This window comes from Anolis sagrei, chromosome 2 (assembly GCF_037176765.1).
Source record: "Anolis sagrei isolate rAnoSag1 chromosome 2, rAnoSag1.mat, whole genome shotgun sequence".
Taxonomy (NCBI): Eukaryota; Metazoa; Chordata; class Lepidosauria; order Squamata; family Dactyloidae; genus Anolis; species Anolis sagrei.
Genome location: NC_090022.1, coordinates 6163031 through 6186057, shown reverse-complemented (window position 1 = coordinate 6186057; position 23027 = coordinate 6163031). Strand labels below are relative to the sequence as shown.

General features: G+C 44.6%; 1 long non-coding RNA gene across 1 annotated transcript; it reads left to right on the top strand.

The window, feature by feature from the left end:
• The first annotated feature begins 5092 nt into the window (after nt 1-5092).
• LOC137096358 (uncharacterized) lies at nt 5093-22555 on the top strand. The gene is made up of 4 exons (XR_010909392.1): nt 5093-5178; nt 18359-18501; nt 19451-19564; nt 22322-22555. It is a non-coding gene; the product is annotated as an uncharacterized lncRNA (long non-coding RNA).
• The last annotated feature ends 472 nt before the right edge of the window (nt 22556-23027 follow it).

Genomic DNA, 23027 nt, shown 5'->3' with positions numbered 1-23027 from the left:
TTAAAATTAATGAGTAAACCAGGTTTATTTTTTTTTTAACCTGAAAAATTTCGGGGGGGGGGGGGTTGAACCCCTAACCCCCCCCCCTCGCTACGGGCCTGGTTGTGGGCACTGCTGACTTGGAGGCCTGGTTTGACAAAGACAGCACTTCCATACTGCACATGTGGTCTTTCCGCTACTAGGATCATTCCTGGAACTTTGGGTCGTTTCTGTCGTTCATCCCTGTGTGTTTCTTGGACACACAGCACGTCACATTTCTTATCTCGGCACAGTTCATAGAGCAGTTGTTCTTTGGCAGCTGACATGCCTTTGATGTTGATTGCGATTATTGTCATGGTTGGTCCTGAAAAGGACCGTTGGTTGTTTTGCTTCCTTGTTTGCATGCTTCAGGTTGTCTCTGGTTGCTTCTGGGTTGAGAGAATCGGCCGTCTATGAAGATGTTGCCCAGGGGACGCCCGGATGTCTTGCAATCCTGCGAGGAGGCTTCTCTCATGTCCCCCACATAGTGAGGAGACAGGAAAGCTTAGAGAAGACAATGATGCTGGGGAAAACGGAAGGAAAAAGGAAGAGGGGCCGACCAAGGGCAAGGTGGATGGATGGTATCGTTGAAGTGACTGGCTGGCCTCTGAAGGAGCTGTGGGTGGTGATGTCCGACAGGGAGCTCTGGCCTGGGCTGGCCCAGGAGGTCACAAAGAGTCGGAAGCAACTGAACAAATAAGCAACAACTAGACCTTGATATTTGGGAGTTGGAGTTGCTGGGATTTATAGTTCACCTACAATCAAAGAGCATACTGAACCCCAGCAATGATAGAATTGGACCAAACTTCTCACACAGAACTCCCATGGCCAACAGAAAATACTGTGTTTTCTGATGGTCTTTGGTGACCCTTCTGACACCTCCTCACAACCCCCCCCCCCCCCCCCAGAGGTCCCAAACCACAGGTTGAGAAACACTGAGTTAGATAACGTGCTTTGATCAGAATGTTAAAATCTTTGCGTGTTTAAATGAGAAAAAAAAAAACAACCTGTAAAGGTTGCATATGGGAGGGGCTCTGAGATCCTTTGGATGTGTTACTTTGGCTTTCCCAAGTTTGCAGTGTTTTTCTTTCACAGTAATAAACCTTAGTTTTCCTCCTTCCTTGTGTTCCTTGTGTTACTGCTAGGCAACTGATCTTGTGACATTAAAAACCTAATAAATATTTGTTTCTGAGCACAAACAAGAACAACCGAAGACAATGGTTGGAATTCACGATCTCCAGCCACTCCCCTCCAATGTCACTGGGCCAAATCAATGTCGACTCCTTCCCTTTTTGCCTCTAGGATTTCCAGAGAAGCGAAACTTAAAATAAGGTTCTTTTGCAAGTGGAACAGCTAGTTTTTCCTGTACAAGCAAGTGGTGTGTGTGTGTGTGTGTGTATTATGTGTGTGTATCTGTGGATTGATGTCCAGGGTGGGAGAAAGAACCCTTGTTGGTTTAAAGCAAGTGTGGATGTTGCAATTAGCAAGCTTGAATTAACATTTGAGTAGCCATGAAGTTTGTGAAGTCAATCAGTGAGGGTATCTGCATAGAGGTAGATTGGCCTTTGTTGCCTGTAGGATCCTCTCCTTGTGAGGTGTCGACTAGTCCTTGATTACTTTTTCTCTGGAGTTCTCCATACTTGCTTTTCACAGACAAGGGTTCTTTCTCCCACTTTGAATATTCCGCAGATATCTATACACTCCACTTGCCTCACTACCAACAGAACCTCTGAACATGCCAGCCACAGATGCAGGAGAAAGGTTAAGGAGAGCATGCTATTGGAACATGGCCATACAGCCCGGAAAACTCAAAGCAATCCAGTGATTCTGTTGTAGAGCAATTTAGAATGGCTTTGGAAAGGCCCAAGCCATTGTGGGTTGCCTGGTGAGAAAGAGAAGCCAATATTGCAGAATAAATCTCACCAAGTTGAAGAGAAAGCCACCGAGATGTTTATTTCATTCCAGCTGGAAAGGATGGCGATTGCAGTAATCTGCCAACAAAATTGACATCCCCATTGGGCAAAGAGATGCAACCTATACAGTCTTCGGATTCAAAAAGTTCCCATGCCCACCCCTCTCCCCACCTTCCAAGCTGTCTTTATTATGATTGGCTGTGACGCCAGCAAGCCAGCAGGAGAGCCAATGGCGGCCTGAGCCCTGCTTTGGCCTCTCAGCCAATGGGATGGAAGGGAGGCAGGCAACAGGAAAACAATGAAGAATGTTTGCAAAATGGCTCAGCGATTGCTTAAGCCCTCCAGCTGGCCAGGGTTTATTGTTTAAGTTCCTTGGAATCATCATCTGTAGTTTGGCCCGAATGGCCAGGTCCTTTGTTTTATCATCGGGAGATATGGGGTGCGTTGATGAATGGAACTGGTTTCGGCCAGCGGGGCTGACATAATGGAAGAAGCTGTGGTGAAGTCCTAATTCCTCACAGACAGGAAGACACCTTTATGTTGAGTGATACCATATGTCCATAAACCCTATTGTTCTGGGTGGCCTAGCTTCCTGCTCTCCGAGGCCCAGGTCCATAGAGTCATTTAGTTATTATCCATGCAAATGGACTTGGTGAAACCTTTCGTTAGGGGATTAGTAGCTTAGGAAGCATGAGGAGACTTCCTGAGCCAGACGAGTTGCTGGATTTTGAAAAGAGTGGCTTTTCCTTCATATTTCATAAATATAGACATACACACATATAATGGGAAAAGGGAACATACAAAGAATTTACAAGGGATAAATCATGCAAGGTCAAGATACTCCACTTAGGCAGAAAAAACGAAATGCAAAGATACAGAATTGGGGACAATGCCTGGCTCGAGAGCAGTACGTGTGAAAAAGATCTTGGAGTCCTCGTGGACAACAAGTTAAACATGAGCCAACAATGTGATGTGGCGGCAAAAAAAGCCAATGGGATTTTGGCCTGCATCAAGAGGAGCATAGTGCCTAGATCTAGGGAAGTCATGCTCCCCATGCTCTATTCTGCCTTGGTTAGACCACACCTGGAATATTGTGTCCAATACTGGACACCGCAATTCAAGAGAGATATTGACAAGCTGGAATGTGTCCAGAGGAGGGCAACTAAAATGATCAAGGGTCTGGAGAACAAGCCCTATGAGGAGCTGCTTAAGGAGCTGGGCATGTTTAGCCTGAAGAGGAGAGGAGATATGAGAGGAGATATGATAGCCATGTATAATATGTGAGAGGAAGCACAGGGAGGAGGGAGCAAGCTTGTTTTCTGCTTCCTTGGAGACTAGGACACAATGGAACAATGGCTTCCAACTACAAGAGAGGAGATTCCATCTGAACATGAGGAAGAACTTCCTGACTGTGAGAGCCGTTCAGCAGTGGAACTTTCTGCCCCAGAGCATGGTGGAGGCTCCTTCTTTGGAAGCTTTTAAACAGAGGCTGGATGGCCATCTGTCAGGAGTGATTTGAATGCAATATTCCTGCTTCTTGGCAGAAGGGAGTTGGACTGGTTGGCCCATGAGGTCTCTTCCAACTCTTTGATTCTATGATTCTATGATTCAAGGGAGCCCTGTCAGCCCTCCCTCCCTCCACAGTCCACCAAAGGTTCATATAGATCAGTGAAATATCATAAAAGTTCATAAGGGTTTGGTATAGGGTCCCTAAGAGTTCCAAAGTCCATGAAAAGCTGATTAAAAGTTTCCAAAAGATCATAGAAGGTCCATAAGAGTGCAGGGGGGGGGGGGGGGAGGTCATCTCCAATATCAATTCCAGCCATGAAAGCCTTCAAAAACACTCACACATAAACAAGTCCAGGAGGGCTCCAGAAATGTTGGAAATGTCATCTGCACTCATAGAATCATAGAATCAAAGAGTTGGAAGAGACCTCATGGGTCATCCAGTCCAACCCCCTGCCAAGAAGCAGGAATATTGCATTTAAGTCACCCCTGACAGATGGCCATCCAAAATTAACTCCCTTGAGTTAATTCTGGAACCGGAGGGCTCCAGCATGGACAGGTGCTTCCAGAAAAAGATGTTCCATTCTGAAATTCCTCATGGGGTTTTTAGAGAAGTAGAGATGACTTGCAGTTAAACATAAAAAAAGCCAAGATTATGGCAACAAGAATGATTGACAACTGGAAAATAGAGGGAGAAGATGTGGAGGCCGTGACAGGGTTTGTATTTCTAGGCGCAAAGATGACTGCAGATGCAGACTGTGGCCAGGAAATCAGAAGACGCTTCCTTCTTGGGAGGAGAGCAATGTCCAATCTCGATAAAATAGTAAAGAGTAGAGACATCAGACTGGCAACCAAGATCCATTGCCTAGTCAAAGCCATGGCATTCCCTGTAGTCACCTACGGATGGGAGAGCTGGACCAGAAGGAAGGCTGAGCGAAGGAAGAGAGACGCTTTTGAGCTGTGGTGTTGGAGGAAAGTGCTGAGAGTGCCTTGGACTGCGAGAAGATCCAACCAGTCCATCCTCCAGGAAATAAAGCCCGAATGCTCATTGGAGGGAAGGAGACTAGAGACAAAGTTGAAGTCCTTTGGCCACATCATGAGGAGACAGCAAAGCCTAGAGAAGGGAATGATGCTGGGGAAAGTGGAAGGCAAAAGGAAGAGGGGCCGACCAAGGGCAAGATGGATGGATGGCATCCTTGAAGTGACTGGACTGACCTTGAAGGAGCTGGGGGTGGTAACGGCCGACAGGGAGCTCTGGCGTGGGCTGGTCCATGAGGTCATGAAGAGTCGGAGACGACTGAACGAATGAACAACAACAAGAGATGACTTCTCCCCAGTCTGGATTTCTTTTGTCCTGTCCTCACTAATCTGGGCAGCTCTCTCTTCTTGGCCCTTGGAGAGTCTCATGATGCCAAGATCAACCACAGCAGCTCAACCCTGATGTTCTGAGGCAGGTCACCATATTCTGCTGGTTTGCTTATTCCTTCATCCAGAAAGGTGTGCAAAAATACACTGTCCGCCATCGCACCCATACTATAATATAGATATAATTCCAATTTGTGGCACCAGATAGAGAAGCTGAATCCATTGCATCTAGATTCCCCTCCCATTCTCCGAAATGCAGCCATGGGGCGGGCTTTGCAAGGAGTGAATAATGGTGATGTAACTTGGCATCCGTGGTGGTATAAATCCAGCATTTCCTTTTCAGCAAGCTCTTCCAGGGCTGGACTGCATAAATAAGGTAAGAAGAAAAGGGAACTGAGACAACAAAAAGGAGTGTAGAAAAAGCCAGAAAGGAAAGTTAAGTCAGGTTTCCATCTTTGGTCCCATTGAACTAGTTTTCTGATAGCTTTGGGCGTCATCCAAACAATTCCTTAACTTTCAAAAAAAGAATCAAAACTGAATGTTTTGCATTGTCTTTACTGTTATTAATGGGTTTTTTATGGCACGCTTTTGCATGGTGTAAGGAGATTCCATCTGAACATGAGGAAGAACTTCCTGACTGTAAGAGCTGTAGTGTTCAGCAGTGGAACTCTCTACCCCAAAGTGTGGTGGAGGCTCCTTCTATGGAGGCTTTTAAACAGAGGTTGGATGGCCATCTGCTTGAATGGATTTTCCTGCTTCTTGGCAGGGGGTTGGACTAGATGGCCCACGAGGTCTCTTCCAATTCTATGATGCTAAGTTACGTTTCTGTGAAAGCTACTTTTGAGTCCTGATTCAAGGGAAAAGGCAAGTGATCGAGAAAGGTTTTACTTTTGCTGGCTTCAACAGTGGTTTGATGACTTGAAAGGAGCCCCTGGTAATGCAATGGGTTAAACCCTTTGCCAGCACAACTGATGACCAACAGGTCAGTGCTTTGAATCCATGGAGAGCACGAATGAGCTCTGTCTGTCAGCTCCAGCTCCCCATGAGGGGACATGAGAGAAGCCTCCCACAAGGATGGCAAAACATCAAGGAATCTCATCAGTTGTATCCTCTGCTAAAATCCCATCTTCTGGAAAAGGCTCCTGTACTTTTAATGATTACAGTATGTAGAAGATGGGATTTCAGCATTGGATACAACTGATGAGATTGGACTAAGGTTGTCAAGGCAGGCAACCTGAGTCCAAAGGCAGGATCACCTCATGATAATGATAATGACAGAGGCATGATTGGTATCCTCAGATAGGAAAACCCATTTATTGTTGGGTTGTTGTAGGTTTTTTCGGGCTATATGGCCATGTTCGAGAGGCATTTTCTCCTGACGTTCGCCTGCATCTATGGCAAGCATCCTCAGAGATAGTGAGGTCACTACTTCTGAGGATGCTTACCATAGATGCAGGCAAAACGTCAGGAGAGAATGCCTCTAGAACATGGCCATATAGCCCGAAAAAAACCTACAACAACCCAGTGATTCCGGCCATGAAAGCCTTCGACAATTCATTTATTGTTCTTCTTGAAGTTAATGGGAGCCAATCCTTTGGACAGTTCAAGTTTGCAAAACTGAATTTGGGGTGAACCAAGTTCAAGCTTGAGATGTCCAAGGATGAAGATGACGATGGATGTCTTGAAGTCCACTCTTGTGTAAATTGGTTAGAGAAATTCAGATTTTTCTTTCATAGGAGTGCCTCAATACTGTAGAATTAATAGAGTTAGATCCCACTTTAACTTCCTTGGCTCAAAGCTATGGAATCTAGAGATTATTCATTTGGTGATTTGTCATTTCCTGCTTCTTGGCAGCGGGTTGGACTGGATGGCCCATGAGGTCTCTTCCAACTCTTTGATTCTATAAGGCTCCAGCTTTCTTTGGAAAAGAAGGCTAAATACCTTGTAAAATGGCAACTCCTTGATTCCATAGCAGTGAACCAGGGCAGTTTATTTATTCTGCAGTGTAGATACAAAATGGGGGACAATGCCTGGCTCGAGAGCAGTATGTGTGAAAAAGATCTTGGAGTCCTCGTGGACAACAAGTTAAACATGAGCCAACAATGTGATGTGGCGGCAAAAAAAGCCAATGGGATTTTGGCCTGCATCAAGAGGAGCCTAGTGTCTAGATCTAGGGAAGTAATGCTCCCCATGCTCTATTCCGCTTTGGTCAGACCACACCTGGAATATTGTGTCCAATTCTGGGCACCACAATTCAAGAGAGATATTGACAAGCTGGAATGTGTCCAGAGGAGGGCGACTAAAATGATCAAGGGTCTGGAGAACAAGCCCTATGAGGAGCGGCTTAAGGAGCTGGGCATGTTTAGCCTGAAGAAGAGAAGGATGAGAGGAGATATGATAGCCATGTATAAATATGTGAGAGGAAGCCACAGGGAGGAGGGAGCAAGCTTGTTTTCTGCTTCCCTGGAGACTAGGACGCAATGGAAGAATGGCTTCAAACTACAAGAGGGGGGATTCCATCTGAACATGAGGAAGAACTTCCTGACTGTGAGAGCCGTTCAGCAGTGGAACTCTCTGCCCCGGAGTGTGGTGGAGGCTCCTTCTTTGGAAGCTTTTAAACAGAGGCTGGATGGCCATCTGTCAAGGGTGATTTGAATGCAACATTCCTGCTTCTTGGCAGGGAGTTGGACTGGATGGCCCATGAGGTCTCTTCCAACTCTTTGATTCTATGATTCTATGATTCTATGTCCAATGACTTATTATGGAACCTGCCTCTCTGAAGACAAAAGCACCTCAATAGCCTAGGTCAGCAGTTCTCAACCTTTCTAATGCCGCAACCCCTTAATACAGTTCCTCATGTTGTGGTGACCCCCAACCATAGCATTATTTTCATTGCTACTCCATAGCTGTAATTTTGCTACAGTTATGAATTGTAATGTAAATATCTGACATGCAGGATGTATTTTTATTCACTGGACCAAATTTGGGGGGCTTCAGCTCCCCCGAAATTCTCATGGTGGTCTGCGAGAAGGCCTTACTGGTGCATTATTTAAACTGTTATGTTTATTCATATCATGATCTGATCACCATACTCAACATATCCCGTATGCATGGGGGTATTGGGGCAACGATACAAAAGGTTTGCTAGGGTAGACCCTCTTTCACTCAGACTCAGCCTCCCCCCCTCCCGCGGAATCAAAATCCTGGCTATGGGCATGGCTGGGAGTAATAATAATAATAATAATAATAATAATAATAATAATAATAATAATGAAAACTTTATTTATACCCTGTTACCATCTCCCCAAGGGACTTGGTGTGGCTTACATGAGGCCGAGCCCACAATACATCAATAATACAAACAATAACAACAATGTATTGTCGAAGGCTTTCATGGCTGGAATCACTCAGTTCTTGTGGGTTTTTTCGTGCTATATGGCCATGTTCTAGAGGCATGTCTCCTGACGTTTCGCCTGCATCTATGGCAAAGTCTGGCCGCACCCAGTGACAAAATGGCTGGCCTTAAGCAGGAAAAAAGGAAATTGCAAAATGGACGTGTGGGCACTCGGTGAATCTGAGGAAGTAGGTTCAAGTCTATGAAAGCGTATGCTCCCAACCTATTTCTCAAAGGCTGGTTCTACACTGACCATGTAATGCAGCTTGAATTGCATTGAACAGAAGGAGCTCATTCAGAGGAGTTCTGCTTTCTGTTTTCTGCTTCCTTGGAGACTAGGACGCGGAACAATGGCTTCAAACTACAAGAGAGGAGATTCCATCTGAACATTAGGAAGAACTTCCTGACTGTGAGAGCCGTTCAGCAGTGGAACTCTCTGCCCCAGAGTGTGGTGGAGGCTCCTTCTTTGGAAGCTTTTAAGCAGAGGCTGGATGGCCATCTGTCAGGGGTGATTTGAATGCAATATTCCTGCTTCTTGGCAGAATGGGGTTGGACTGGAGGGCCCATGAGGTCTCTTCCAACTCTTTGATTCTATGATTCTGTGATTCTAGGTGAGGTCTGCTGGAACTGGGAAAAAAGGGGTTTTTATATATCTGTGGATATCCACAGATATATAAACCCCCTTTTTCCCAGTTCCAGCAGACCTCACCTCCGAGGATGCTTGCCATAGATGCAGGCGAAACGTCAGGAGAAATGCCTCTAGAACATGGCCATATAGCCCGAAAAAACCCACAAGAACTGACGAAATAACAACAATAATACAAGCAATAATATAAAACTCATAACAAAAAAAAATAAGCAATAGACATTAACAGTAACAAACCGACGTTTAAAAACCTATGGCTGGGTCAAATGTAATAATTAACATTTTAAAAATAATGCTGAGCATGAACAGGTGAAATATGACTAGGATAGAGTTTTCAGAGAGGGATGGGGCATGCAGACAATCCTAGATCATGGACATATTGCTGGGAGATTCCTCATGTCCCCTCATGGGGAGCTGGAGCTGACAGGAGGAGCTCATTCATGCTCTCCATGGATTCAAAGCACTGACCTGTTGGTCATCAGTGGTGCCGGCACAAGGGTTTAACCCATTGCACTACCAGGGGCTCCTTTCAAGTCATCAAACCACTGTTGAAGCCAGCAAAAGTAAGACCTTTCTTGATCTCTTGCTGGGATTTATAGTTCACCTACAATCAAAGAGCATTCTGAACCCCACCAATGATAGAATTGGGTCAAACTTCCCACACAGAACTCCCATGACCAACAAAAAATACTGTAGGGCCATGTTCTAGAGGCATTTCTCCTGACGTTTCGCGTGCATCTATGGCAAGCTTCCTCAGAGGTAGTGAGGTCACCTCACCTCACTACCTCTGAGGATGCTTGCCATAGATGCAGGCGAAACGTCAGGAGAAATGCCTCTAGAACATGGCCCTATAGCCCGAAAAAACCCACAAGAACCTAGTGATTCCAGCCATGAAAGCCTTCGACAATACACAGAAAATACTGTGTTTCCTTATGGTCTTTGGTGACCCCTCTGACACCTCCCTTGCGACCCCCCCCCCAGGGGTCCCGACCCCCAGGGTGAGAAACGCTGGCCTAGATGCTATTTAATATTTCAGGATCAAATCCCAGAAGTACTTTTAAAATTAAACAAAATCTGCCTTTTAAATCCCCGCCAACCCTTCAAAAAACCCAGTGATTCCTATTCCTATTCTTGGTAATAACATTATTTAGGGAAAATGCATTTTGGATTGGTTATTCTTGCAGATAGAGTTTGCTTTTGGCTTCATTTTGTTTCTGTGCTGTGCCAGAGCTGTGTTCCTTCTGCATCTAGTATTTCAGCCAAAGTCTGACCACACCCAGTGACAAAATGGCTGGCCTTAAGCAGGAAAAAAGGAAATTGCAAAATGGACGTGTGGGCACTCAGTGCATCTGAGGAAGTAGGCTCAAGTCTATGAAAGCGTATGCTCCCAACCTATTTCTCAAAGGCTGGTTCTACACTGACCATGTAATGCAGCTTGAATTGCATTGAACAGCATTACAATATATGGTCAGCGTGGAACCATATAATGCAGTTCAATGCGATTCAAGCTGCATTATATGGTCAGTGGAGAACCAACCTGAGTCTCAAAGGTGCTATAAGACCTCTTTGTGCCTTGATCTGAAAAAAAGAGGGTTATGTCTTTGAATTCAACACACTAGAATCAAAGAGTTGGAAGAGACCTCATGGGCCATCCCATCCAACCCCATTCAGCCAAGAAGCAGGAATATTGCATTCAAATCACCCCTGACAGATGGCCATCCAGCCTCTGTTTAAAAGCTTCCAAAGAAGGAGCCTCCGCCACACGCCGGGGCAGAGAGTTCCACTGCTGAACAGCTCTCACAGTCAGGAAGTTCTTCCTCATGTTCAGATGGAATCTCCTCTCTTGTAGTTTGAAGCCATTGTTCCGCGTCCTAGTCTCCAAGGAAGTAGAAAACAAGCTTGCTCCCTCTTCCTCCCTGTGGCTTCCTCTCACGTATTTATACATGGCTATCATATCTCCTCTCAGCCTTCTCTTCTTCAGGCTAAACATGCCCAGCTCTTTAAGCCGCTCCTCATAAGGCTTGTTCTCCAGACCCTTGATCATTTTAGTCGCCCTCCTCTGGACACATTCCAGCTTGTCAATATCTCTCTTCAATTTTGGTGCCCAGAATTGGACACAATATTCCAGGTGTGGTCTAACCAAGGCGGAATAGAGCATGGGGAGCATGACTTCCCTAGATATAGACACTATACTCCTTATTGATGCAGGCCAAACTATTGAGTTGTATTTCTATAAAAGATACATATTAAAATGTATTTCTATAAAATATGCATTACAATAAACAAAACAGATTAAGCAAACAACATGAGTTTCAAATTCATGCGTAAATGAGTTGATTTTCTTCCCATCAGCTTTCTTCACAGTTCAGATTTCATGATTATACATACAAATGGGAAATAACAATGGCATGGAAGAGCTTGACTTATCAGGAAGAGAATAATAATAATAATAATAATAATAATAATAATAATAATTATTATTATTATTATTATTATTATTATTATAACCTTCCTGATAATAATAAGTCATTAGAACCAATGTCATCAAAGCCAGAATTGAAAAGTCGACGACAGATCCCAAATGTAGACTCCGCAAGGAAGCAGATGAAACAATAGATCCCATCCTCAGCTGCTGCAAGAAGATCACGTAGACGGACAACAAGCAGAGGCACAATACTGTTGCTCAGATGATTCATTGGAACTTGTGCCACAAATACCATCTGCCTGCGACAAAGAACTGGTGGGATCACAAGCCGGAAAAAGATACAGAAAATGAGTACGTCAAGCTACCCTGGGACTTCCGGATTCAGACTGACAAGAGTTTTCGAGCAAAGTATGGATTGTCGATGTTGCAAGGTGACAGCAGGATTGAAGAGAAACAACTAGAAAAGATGACACGATTCAAGGATTTAAAGATCGAACTGCAAAGACTCTGGCACAAGCCAGTCAAGGTGGTCCCAGTGGTAGTTGGCACACTGGATGCAGTGCCTAAAGACCTTGGCCTGCACTTAAACACAATCGGCACTGACAAAATTACCATCTGCCAGCTGCAGAAGGCCACCTTACTGGGATCTGCATGCATTATTTGCCAATACATCACACAGCCCTAAACACTTGGGAAGTGTCCAATGTGTGATCCAAGACAACAGCCAGCAGTGTGTCTGCTGTGGATTCATCTTTTTGTGTTTCAAATAATAATAATAATAATAATAATAATAATAATAATGCTCAGTAGAAATTGGTGAATATGACATAGCTGAATGTGAGACATGATCAGTGGGAAGAGGAAGGGAGACAAAGTAAGGGAGGAGACCTGGAACGTTTCAAGAAAGCGAGTTGATGCAAACCTGGGAATGTGAAGGTATAACCAAAACACAAAGAAGTTGGAATGCCCTCTGTTTCCTGAGATCTTTATACCACCCAGAGGCATTCAAAGATTTAAGGCCTTTCTTAGGGATTATTGTCTTCATCATCATCACCATCATGAAGAAGAGATCAAGGATTTAGGGGATCCCTCAGAAGAGAGGAGATCTGCATTAGACCCAAAAGGAGGGTTTGTGCTGACGAGTTTGGTGAGCTGACGAGAAGCAAAACAAAAATTTCCTTATTCTCAATAAGAGGCTCACCAAGTTTGAAGCAGAGGTCACCGAGTTTATTCTGGTCCAGCTGGAGCAGGATGACGGCAGCAATAAGCTGCAAGAAGAACCGGTATACCATTACAGAGAAAAATAAGCATTTTATTCCGGTTTGAATTTCTTGCTCCCGCCCACCCGGCCGGCTCCCCGCTGATTGGTCAGGGGAATCCCTGATGTCAAGAGGTGGGAGAAGCAGTTTCGGGGCCCGAGCGTGTCATGAAATGTTCAGTTTGTAACAATGAAAATACATATTAGATATTTGCATTAGAATTCATAAGAGTAGCACAATTATTTATGAAGTAGCAACAAAAATATAGTTGTGTTGCGGAATATACGTTACCCGAGATCATTTAGAACACAATCAGGAAGGAAAAGAACGGAGACAGCAGTCGATTTTAGGCTTTACTATCAAGCAAGATAAGGTGGACAGATCACAATGACTGTCACAAGTTGGAAGTCAGACTTGCTTCAGTATTTATAGCATAAAGTCACTGGTTTACACATGCGCAGAAATGACCTGACATTTACACAGTACAATCATTAACAGTTGTTTTTCATGTATAGTTGCCAAGGACACTCTTCTGGCAAGATCATTATGACCCCAAACATCTGCCCACTTTATATAACTATTAACCTTTTACCCCTTATTTCCAGATGACATGTTCAATTGTTCTTAATTTCCTTGATCTCTTAATGATTTATAGTTTTATATATTTATAACATAAGATTTGATCAAGGCAATCTCTTTTTAGTTAAATTCAGCCTCAATTATTTAGTTGTTAATATGAAAACCAAAGAAACTTGCTTAAAATAAAAGAGTTTCTGAAATTGCCTGCTATTTACATTAAATAGTCAGGAGATGGTGCTCTCTCACCATATGACCTTAGATTTTCCAAGTCTTGGATCGATATCTATTGATTTTCTATGTGCTGCCAGGTTTCTGGTGGTCAACATTCAGCTTAGAGTAAACATTCGGCTTGTATAAACATGCACTTTAGAACAGTAATCTTGACCTCCTATCGGTCCATGCTCTGTTGGCTTTTCCCCTTTAATTTGCAAAATCTCCTCTGAACCGTCTGAATCTAGGTAAGATTGTATAATTATGATTATTATTTTATTTTTCTCCTAACGGCTGCCACAATTGGGGGTCAACACAACATGAGGAACTTTATTTAGGGGTCATGGCATTAGAAAGGTTGAGAACCACTGTACTATGGTGACCAGGGCTGTTTTGGTACCATGTCCCAGCCTAAAGCCAGAATGTGTCTACCAAGAATCCCTGGAGCTGTGAGGCCACCACACATTCCAAGACCTTGCCCAAAAAGGGGAGATTGGAAACTGGCCGAAAGTTGTTCAATTGGGTGGGGTCCAGTGATGGTTTCTTCAACAGCGGTTTGATAATAGTCTCTTTTAGGCTTGCTGGAAATTTGCCCTCCTGTAAGGAGGCATTGACCACCACCTTCACTCACCCTACCAAACCCCCTCTGGCTTCCTTTATTAGCCAGGATGGGCAGGGGTCTAGGATGCATGTGGTCAGCCTTGCCTCTCCAAGAATCTTATCCACATCCCCGAGCTGCACAGATTGAAATGAATCCATTAAAACTGGACAAGCAGGTGCTCATGTTACATCCTCAGAGACTGCCATTAATATAGGGTACAAGGCAGAGCGGATCAAAGCGACTTTGTCTGCAAAGAACCGAGCAAATGCTTCATAACAGGCTGCTGAGTCATCAGAGACTTGTCTCCCCATGGAGGGAGTAAGTCCTTTGTTGTGAGTGATTAGAATGTCAAAAGGTTTCCTCTTTCTCAGATGGTCTGGCTTTGCCCTCTGAGAAAAGTGATTGTGATTATGGTAATCTATATCTGTGATACATGGCCAGAGGCATCCCGAAGGTGCTCAGACCAGGAAGGTGTGCTCCTCATGCGGGGACATGAGAGAAGCCTCCCACAAACATCAAAACATCTGGGCATCCCCTGGGCAATGTCCTTGCAGACGGCCAATTCTTTCACACCAGAAACGACTTGCAGTTTCTCAAGTCACTTCTGACATGACCAAAAAAAAAAAAAAAAAAAAAGCAAACATGTGGATGACACTTTCACCATTTGGAGCCATGGAGAAGAAGAACTCAACAGGTTCCTGGACCATCTTAACAGCATCCACCCAAAAATCCAATTCACAATGGAAAACGAAAATGAAGGAAGACTGCCTTTTCTAGATGTCCTAGTTATCCGCAAACCAGATCAACAATTGGGTCACACCGTCTACGGAAAACCCACACACACAGATAGATATCTACATAAAATCTCCAACCATCACCCAAGTCAAAAAAGAAGCACCATTAAAGCCTTGGCAGACCGTGCAAAAAGAATCTGCGAAGCCCACCTCCTCCAAGATGAACTGAACCACCTCAACTGGGCTCTCCAGGCCAATGGAGACTCCACCTCAGACATCAGAAGAGCTGCAAGACAACTGAGAACAAGCCACAAGAGTAAAGACAAAGATCCACCCAGAGGAAAAGTGTTCTTGCCAGACATCAAGGGAACCACTGACCACATAGGGAAGCTGATGAGGAAACACAACATACAAACTATATACAGACCCACCAAGAAAATCCAGCAAATGCTACGTTCAGCAAAGGACAAGAGGGATCCTCTCACCTCTGCAGGAGTCTCCCATGTACCATGCAGCTGTGGACAAGTCTCCATAGGGACCACCAAATGCAGCAGCATTGCCCAGACACGCATCAAGGAACATAAAAGGCATTGCAGACTACTCCAACCGGAGAAGTCAGCCATAGCAGAGCACCTGATGAACCAACCTGGACACAGCATTTTATTTGAGAACACAGAAATGCTGGACCACTCTCACAACCACCATGTCAGACTAAACAGAGAAGCCATTGAAATCCACAAGAAGCATGTGAACAATTTCAACAGAAAGGAGGAGACCATGAAAATGAAAAAAAACTGGCTACAAGTATTTAAAAAACTGTAAAATTACAACAGCAAAACAACAGAGAATAAACAATCAGGCACATCTAATCACCTCTCAACAAATGATTCCCCCAGGTTCAGCCAGGCCTTCAAGTGCTAATGAAGGTGGTCAGCTGAAACATTCACACCTAGCTCCAGCAGACAAGAGTCCTTTGTCCCACCCTGGTCATTCCACAGATATATAAACCCATTTTCCTAGTTCCAACAGACCTCACTACCCCTGAGGATGCTTGCCATAGATGCAGGTGAAACGTCAGGAGAAAATGCCTCTAGAACATGGCCATATAGCCCGAAAAAACCCACAGCAATCTATATAAAAAAAAAGCAGCCTGTAAAGGGCTCCTTTTGCAGGCTGGAAAGTGAAAGCAGGAGCGGATTTAATCTATTACTCTGAGTTAATATGTAACAAAGGACAATGGCTCTTAATAGAGAGTGGTTTTTAGCTACTGTAAGAGAGGATACAATGTACCCATGTGGCTGAGATTGACTTGGGAGAGTAAACCAGGGTTCCTATGAGCCGATGGAACTCCTGGCAGGGATCAGCTGCAACGTCAAAGCAATGTGGATGTGGGGGCTTGCGTGCTCGGCATCAATCATCATCGACAATCACTCAAGGCCAAGAATAATTGGAATCATAGAATCATAGCGTTGGAAGAGGCCTCATGGGCCATCCAGTCCAACCCCCTGCCAAGAAGCAGGAATATTGCATTCAAAGAACCTCTGACAGATGACCATCCAGCCTCAGTTTAAAAGCCTCCAAAGGAGGAGCCTCCAAGGTGCTTATTCATAAAACTATTGTCCTCCCAACCCTGCTATATGTCTGTGAAACGTGGACTCTCTACAAACATCACACGCAACTCCGGGAACGATTCCATCAATGTTGCCTCCGAAAACTCCTGCAAATCTTTTGGGAAGACAGGTGGACAAATGTCAGCATGCTGGAAGAAACACAGTCCACCAGCACTTTATTTGTTGTGTCAGGAACAACTTGAGAAACTGCAAGTTGCTTCTGGTGTGAGAGAATTGGCCGTCTGCAAGGATGTTGCCCAGATGATGCCCAGATGTTTTGATGTTTTATCATCCTTGTGGGAAGCTTCTCTCATGTCCCTGCATGGGGAGCTGGAGCTGATAAAGGGAGTTAATCCACACTCTCCCCGGATTCGAACCTGCAACCTGTCGGTCTTCAGTCCTGCTGGCACAGAGGTTTAACCCACTGCACCACCGGGGGCTCCACCACCAGCACTGAAGCAATGCTCCACGCTATCAACTCCGCTGGACTGACCACGTTGTCTAAATGCACAAAGATCACTGTCTCCCAAAGCAGTTCCTCTACTCCGAACTCAAGAACGGGAAAGGGAATGTTGGTGGACAGGAAAAGAGATTTAAACATAGGCTTAAAGCCAACCTTGAAAACTCTGGAATAGACACCGAGAACTGGGAAGCCCCGACCCTTGAGCACTGTAGCTGTAGGCCAGCTGTGACCAGCAGTGCTGCAGAATTCGAAGAGGCACAAATGGAGGGCGAAAGGGAGAAACATGCCAAGAGGAAGGCATGTCAAACCAACCATGGCCAGGACCGCCTTCCACCTGGAAACCAATGCCCTCACTGAGGGAGAACATGCGGATTAAGAATAGGGTTCCACAGCCTCCTACAGACCCACCACTCAGACATTATGTTATGAATGACTTTTCAATAACTTTGAAGCATAGGTTCTTTTTATTGCAATTTCCAGTGTGAGAAGATATATCAGATTACAGAAAACATTTAGACAAAGAATGACATTGGACATACAGACATACAGATTCTATGCAACTACATTGGATTCACAATTACATTGGTTAACAGACAAACAAACAAAGGGGAATTACATTTTCACTCAGCATTCACACACATGTACATGCATTCATCCACTTGCATCCAAATATTACCATATCCTTTCTCCCTCCTTGGAGAAGCACCTGTAAGGCCAGACCCTGCTTTCCTGCAGCCTGCCAACGCATAGTTCCATAACTTCCATAACGCCATAACTTCAAAACGTTGAGATACCAAAACTTCTTTCCCTAAGAACAGTGCCAAGGACCAGATCTCTGTTTTCCATACAGCAGAACCTGACTCCCTGCACAAAATCTAAGACTCCAAAAGCGCACTTCTTCCTCTTCCCTTGAGAAAGAAGCCCCAAAGTGTCCAGAATCATGCTTTCCCATAGCATATCTGACACTCTCCAAATACACCACCTCTCTCCTTCCCATGGAGCAGAGCATGGCGGGTGGATCAGACTCCTCGGTCTGCCACGATTTGAGCATTATTAGGCTGAGTCTTTTATAGGAAAATTCTGTTGATGTAGTCCCAAAGTTGTAAATTAATGATAGACGTCTTCCATCCTGGATCCATCTCAGTTTCCTGGCCAGATGTTGATCTTCTTGATTGGTGTTGATCTTATGTTGACTTCCTCCTTAACGTAAGGAAGGTTGCAAACATTTCCTTTATCACTGTCCCAGTTCTTATCACAGTTTACTCTTCAGATCTCATTAGCAAGTTTCAATCACAAAGCAGCAAGCAGGTAGTTAGTCATTGCAGGCCTTAATATTATACTGGTGTTTCCAAAATTATTAGCTCCATCCATACATCCTTCCATTCTTCCATTCATTCCCACACATCATTTTAAATTCACATTTATCAAATTTGCACATTGAATTTCTTATTACATTATACTTGGAGGACCATCATCCTTGGGCTATGAGGGATCACCTGAGTAAGTAAGTAAGTAAGTAAGTAAATAAGTAACATCTGATGCAACCAATGATTCCAAGCCCAGCTTTAAATGTGTGTCTGATATATGTTTTTTTATTTATCACTCACTAACCCACATCTCTCTCTCTCTCTCTAGGAAGCTGTGCTTCCTCAAAGGGCAGGAAGCACCGGTCTTATTCAGATCACGATTTCCCATCTGTGGCACCACAAACTTTTGTTCAATAAGATCAAGTATGGAGCCTATAACAGTCAAGACAATTTCCTTCTCAGTCCTCTCAGGTGAATACTTCAAAGTGTTTTGTTTTTTTTAAGGAGAAAGCTGCAGTTGTTGCTTAGCTGTATTCTGTGCAAAGAGGGGAGCAGAACATTTTAAGGGCAGCTGAGAAGGTGGGATGTTGGAAGACGAATCAGGGCTTTCTCTGCCAAATCCGGAGAAGAGGGGGGTATTTATTTATTTATTTATTTATTTCAGCTACTTATACCCCGCCCTTCTCACCCCCGAGGGGGGACTCAGGGCGGCTTACAAAAAGAAGGCACAATTCGATGCCCATATCCAAATACATACATATATAAAACAATTAAAATAATTAAACAATTAACAGATTAAAAACATCAATACATAACACAATAGCACAATAGTAAACAGTCTCATGGTCAGTGTTTCGAGTTCCATAGGTCCATTACGTTTCGTCATTATTTGCCCATCATTATGGTCTTTCTTTTTAGCTGCCAGAGTGTCCAAAAGCCTGGTCCCACATCCAAGTTTTCAGCTTTTTCCTGAATGAGAGAAGGGAAGTCGCTGATCTGATCTCCCCGGGAAGTGAGTTCCACAAGTGGGGGGCCACTACCGAGAAGGCCCTGCTCCTCGTCCCCGCCAGTCTCACTTGATAAAGGTGGGGTCGAGAGCAGGGCCTCCCCAGAAGATCTTAGACTCCGAGGTGGGACGTAGAGGGACATCCGTTCGGACAGATACACTGGGCCGGAACCGTATAGGGTTTTGTAGGTCAAAACCAGCACCTTGAATTGTGCTCGGAATTGGATCAGCAGCCAGTGGAGCTGGCATAACTGGGTATGTCCTGATCCTCACTTGTGGTACCAATGGCTACTTTCTCTTTGGGTTGCTGTGAGTTTTTTCGGATGTATGGCCATGTTCCAGTAATATTATCTTCTGATGTTTCACCTGTAGATCTGGCAGGCATCCTGTGACAAGCATACTTTCTCTTTGCAGGTCTCTTTGCGGTTGGAGGCATGACAGTCTCTATCCCTCCATTCACCGCACTGTGCGCTGCTGTTGTGGGTGCAGCATACATCATCCACAAAGTCTACACTAAACCTGTAAAGAGTAAGTCAAGGGTGACTAGCGCCCAAATTGTTTTGAAGATCCATTGAGCAATGATATTGTTTGTTTGTTGTTTTTTGCCTTGAGGTCATTCAGCTTGCCTTCTGGTTGCTTCTGGAGTGAGAGAAACAGCCGTCTACAAAGACATTGCCCAAGGGACGCCCGGATGTCTTGCAGCCTTGCGGGGAGGCTTCTCTCATGTCCCCTTTCAGGCAGCGCAGAGCATTGTGTCCTCCATCTCTGAAGCCAAGAAAGAACAGTGGATCAAGCTGATCACAGAGGTCGACATGGGCAGGAGCAGCCAGAAGGTGTGGAGGCTGCTAAGACAGTTGAGCAATGACCCCTCACAAACGAATACCCATGCCAACATAAAGGCAGATCAGATAGCACACCAACTCTTGAAGAACGGGAAACCCAACCTTGCCACCAAAGTAGGAAAGAAACCAATAGCCAGGCAACCAGAGATTGAGAACAACAACCTTCCTTCATGAACCCTTTACATCTATTGAATTGGACATGGCTCTCAATAAATGTAAGAATGGCAAAGCAGCTGGCTTGGATGATCTACAGATGGAGCAAATCAAGAACTTTGGTCCAAAAGCAAGGCGCTGGCTGCTGGAGCTGATGAACAACTGCACTGCATCCTGTCAGATCCCCAAAATCTGGAGGAAAGCAAGAGTCATCGCCATCTTGAAGCCAGGCAAAGACCGCAAAGACCCAAAAAGCTACAGACCAATCTCCCTGTTGTGCCACCTCTACAAAGTTCTGGAGAGAAGTATTTTGCATAGAATTATGGAAAATATAGACCCCTGTCTGATCCCACAGCAGGCTGGCTTCAGAAAAGGCAAAAGCTGCACATCGCAGGTGCTGAACCTGACTCAGCACATTGAAGATGACTTTGAAAGGCAGCAGATCACAGGAGCTGTCTTCATAGACCTGTCAGCAGCCTATGATACTGTGAACCACCGCCTCCTCCTGATAAAAATGTATAATATCACAAAGGACGACCACCTCACCCGCCTCATAGGAAACCTGCTACAAAACAGGAGCTTTTTGTTGAGTTCCAGGGCCAGAGAAGCAGATAGCAAAAACAGAAGAACGGCCTGCCTCAGGGGAGCGTGCTTGCTCCATCCATATTCAACATTTACACAAATGAACAGCCACTGCCAGAAGGGACAGAGAGTTTCATCTATGCTGATAATCGTGCCATCACCGTTCAAGCAGGGGGCTTTGAGATGGTTGAACAGAAGCTCTTAGAAGCTCTAGGTGCTCTTACTGCCTATGACAGGGAAAACCAGCTGATCTCCAATCCATCTAAAACACAGACATGTGCTTTTCACCTTAAGAACAGACAAGCATCCCGAGCTCTGAGGATTACCTGGGAAGGAATCCCACTGGAACATGGCAGCGCACCCAAATACCTGGGAGTCACTCTGGACCGTTCTCTGACCTACAAGAAGCACTGACTAAATATCAAGCAAAAAGTGGGCGCTAGAAACAATATAATACGAAAGCTGACTGGCACAACCTGGGGGTCACAACCAGATACAGGAAAGACATCTGCCCTTGCGCTCTGTTACTCTGCTGCTGAGTACGCATGCCCAGTGTGGAACACATCTCACCACACTAAAACAGTAGATGTTTTGAGACATGCCGCATTATCACAGGGTGTCTGCGCCCCACACCACTGGAGAAATTACACTGCTTAGCCGGTATTGCACCACCTGACATCCGCCGGGAAGTAGCAGCCAATAGTGAAAGGACCAAGGCAGAGACATCTCCAGCTCATCTCCTCTTTGGGTATCAGCCAGCACATCAATGGCTTAAATCAAGAAATAGTTTTCTAAAATCTACAGAGATACTCTCTGGAACACCTCAGCAAGCGAGAGTCCAAACGTGGCAGGCTCAAACCCAGAACCTCAATCAATGGCTGATACCAAATGAGAGACTCCCCCCTGGGCACACAGAGGACTGGGCGACTTGGAAGGCGCTGAACAGACTGCGCTCTGGCACCACGAGATGCAGAGCCAACCTCAAATGCGGCTACAAAGTGGAATCCATGACATGTGAGTCCGGAGAAGAGCAAACTACAGACCATTTACTACAATGCAGCCTGAGCCCTGCCATATGCACAATGGAGGACCTTGTTATAGCAACACCAGAGGTGCTCCCAGTGGCCAGCTACTGGTCAAAGGACAAAGTTTGCAAAGTTGGGGAAGTTTGCAAACTTTGTGGGGTTTTTTTTTTTTGCTTGTTTGTTTGTTTTCTTTAAAATACAATACAACTGTTTGGTTTGCTCCTGACACGATAAATAAATATTGAGCCTGACATGGCAATTGTTCAGAAAGGGCCTGCATTTGCCCTGTCTTCAAGGTCAAGAGAGTATGAGTTGCCCAAGTTTTTCGGTCTGTAAGTTGAGCTCCAGAGATACAAAGAGAGGAGTTTTTAAAAAAGTAAACTGGGGAGGGACAGTGAGGGAAACAAGTCTTCACCATGTGATGGCAAATCAAACAAATAAATCTTTAAGAGAGCAGAGAGAAGGATTAGGTGTGATGGAGGTAGGAAAATCTTCGGTTTAATTTCAAAATGACGTTTTCTGGAAAACCTACACTTGACCTGTTCTGTGGGATGAAGCCCCAAGTATTGACTGGGCCACATTGTGTACTGGGTGCCAGCCTATCTTTTGGCTGGTTTCAATGAACTATGATATCTGAATAACTAGTTTTCCCCCCTCCTTTCCCCCTGTTTTGTTTATTTTAGAGGATTCCTGAGTGACCCAAGATGCATGGCACAAACAAGACGGCAATCAGAAACACAAACAATATAGCAATCTCACATTGGAATTGTTTCAAGGAGGTGCCCGAATAATCAATGATCGGTAGTTGTTCCAACAACAGAAAATCTGTCCTGCCTATTCTTCTTGTATGGATAATGAGGCCAGTCTTTTATTCAATTTCAGCATTTTCCTAATTAAATATCTATACTAATGAGTGAGCCCTTTTGTTTCTTTATTGAGTCTGAGCATTCTAAGTTGATGGCATCATAAAACAATCAAGACACATAGCTCAATGTATTGAATGGCACCTAGGAAAATGACATTAATGTTCAGACTAAAACCCAAAGTAGTTTAACTGTCCCCCACCTTCCGATATCTAAACTGGCTTAGAATAAGGTCTGTGGAAACTCTGTTCAGGCACCTCAAGTACAAGGGTTAGGGTAGCCACTATGAACAAGTCTACACAATCCTTAAAAGTTGGACTCATCTCAAATCCAGTGTATGCTGGCCCTACAACTTCCGATATCTAAACTTCCAATATCTAAACTTCCGATATCTAAACTTCCGATATCTAAACTTCCGATATCTAAACTTCCGATATCTAAACTTCCGATATCTAAACTTCTGATATCTAAACTTCCGATATCTAAACTGGCTTAGAATAAAGTCTGTGGAAACTCTGTTCAGGCA